At 47.5% G+C, this 1,490-nt stretch overlaps 1 protein-coding gene across 1 annotated transcript in view; it reads right to left on the reverse strand.

Annotated features, from left to right (window-relative positions):
• The window catches only part of HAS2 (hyaluronan synthase 2), a 19,769-nt gene extending 18,821 nt beyond the window's left edge, over positions 1-948 (reverse strand). The window contains exon 1 of the mRNA XM_003205271.4: positions 252-948. The gene's annotated coding sequence lies outside the window, so the exon portion shown is untranslated. The remainder of the gene's footprint in view (positions 1-251) is intronic.
• Between the last annotated feature and the right edge of the window lie 542 nt (positions 949-1,490).

Here is a 1,490-nt window from a genome sequence, read left to right on the forward strand (position 1 = left end):
TCCAAACAGTATTGCTCAACTGTATCCTAAACGGATTACACGGAGGGAGGGGTTGAAGCTGAAAACCTCATTCATCCTCACTGCAGTCCTATTCATTGCTAGAATAGGTGTATCATAGAGATGGTAAGATCCTCCCTCAGCCCCACTCGTGGCTGGGGACCTCTTTCCGCCTTCCTCCCTGGACTAGTGGGGCTAAATGGAGAGCGGCTTCTTCTCTGGGGATGCCAGAAGGGTGATGGTCAATCTCCTACCTTGTTTGTCCGGCTGTCCTTTGGTCATAGAGGGGCTCCAGCCAGCTGTGTGGTCTCACGTACCGTTGCTCCCGCTGAACAGTTTCCAAGTTTGAGGTAAAAGATCAAATCGCACTTTTTCAGGGACTTATTCAGAAGCTCAGGAATAAAAAATAATTAAAAAATGAAAATAATAAAAAAATCGCTTAAGGCTATTCAGTCCTACTCATTTTCTCCCACGTGTTTTCCCTATTACAATGTATTTGTCTTCAGATTCTAGCTCAAAGTCGTGGGATTTTTTTTCCAAATAATAATAATAATTAAAAAAAAAGTTAGAAATAATAAATTAGGAGTTAGTTTCTCGTGGTCGAAGACCTTGTTTCAAACCCGGCTGGGCTGGAGCCTGGAGGAGTTTCACGGCAGCGGCTGAAAGTTTGGGATGTGCAGCATCAGATAAAGGCTCTTTGGTGATGCCTCGCGGACCGCGTAGCTGCTTTAGTTCTCAGCAGCAGCAGCAGCAAACGGGTAATATTTTCCAGACGTCTGTTCCTTTCCTGCTGCTGCTGCTTTTCTGCCTTCTCCACGTTATGGGGTCTTTTAACAAGTGAGAGTTGAGTTGTTTAATAGGCGGAGGATGGGAAGAGGAGGGGAGGGAACGAACTCCTGCAAGAAGGGAAAAAAAACGCAACCACCCTGCCCATTGAAATGATCTCAGCCAAGGACCAATTCAATTGGCAGAGGCAGGAATTCAATTAGCTAAGTTGCACTTTCTGCAAAGAAACGCAATACACACCCATCGCCACCACCTGATTTCCTCTCCTCGCCCCGCACTTGAGGGGGAGCCCCCATTCCCCCCTCTCTGCATCTCCGGGTCTGGGGTGTGGGACTCGTCCCTCCCACCGCCACTATTCTGCTGGGACAGCTTTGCAGCTGCTGGTTTTTATTAATAAGGGAATTGCCTCTATGAATGGATGAACTTTGCAGTTTCCAATTCTGCTTTACCCATTCACTCTCGGAAACATTTGCTGTTAGTAACTACCCTATAGAAATCTCCCTCGGCAACAATACCCGTGTCACTCGCGTTAAAACAAGCCCGGAAACACGTTAGGTGGTTTAAGAACTTGAAAAATGCTTTCGGATTTGTTAGTTTGTCTCTAGAATTAGTCGCTCAGTTCACCCAGAGCAGGGCACCGCAGCTTCCAGCCCAGCCGCTGCTGTCGGCTTCCAGCAGCTTTCACTCGTTCCGCTGGGCTCCTTCTC

This window comes from Meleagris gallopavo, chromosome 3, assembly GCF_000146605.3.
Source record: "Meleagris gallopavo isolate NT-WF06-2002-E0010 breed Aviagen turkey brand Nicholas breeding stock chromosome 3, Turkey_5.1, whole genome shotgun sequence".
Taxonomy (NCBI): Eukaryota; Metazoa; Chordata; class Aves; order Galliformes; family Phasianidae; genus Meleagris; species Meleagris gallopavo.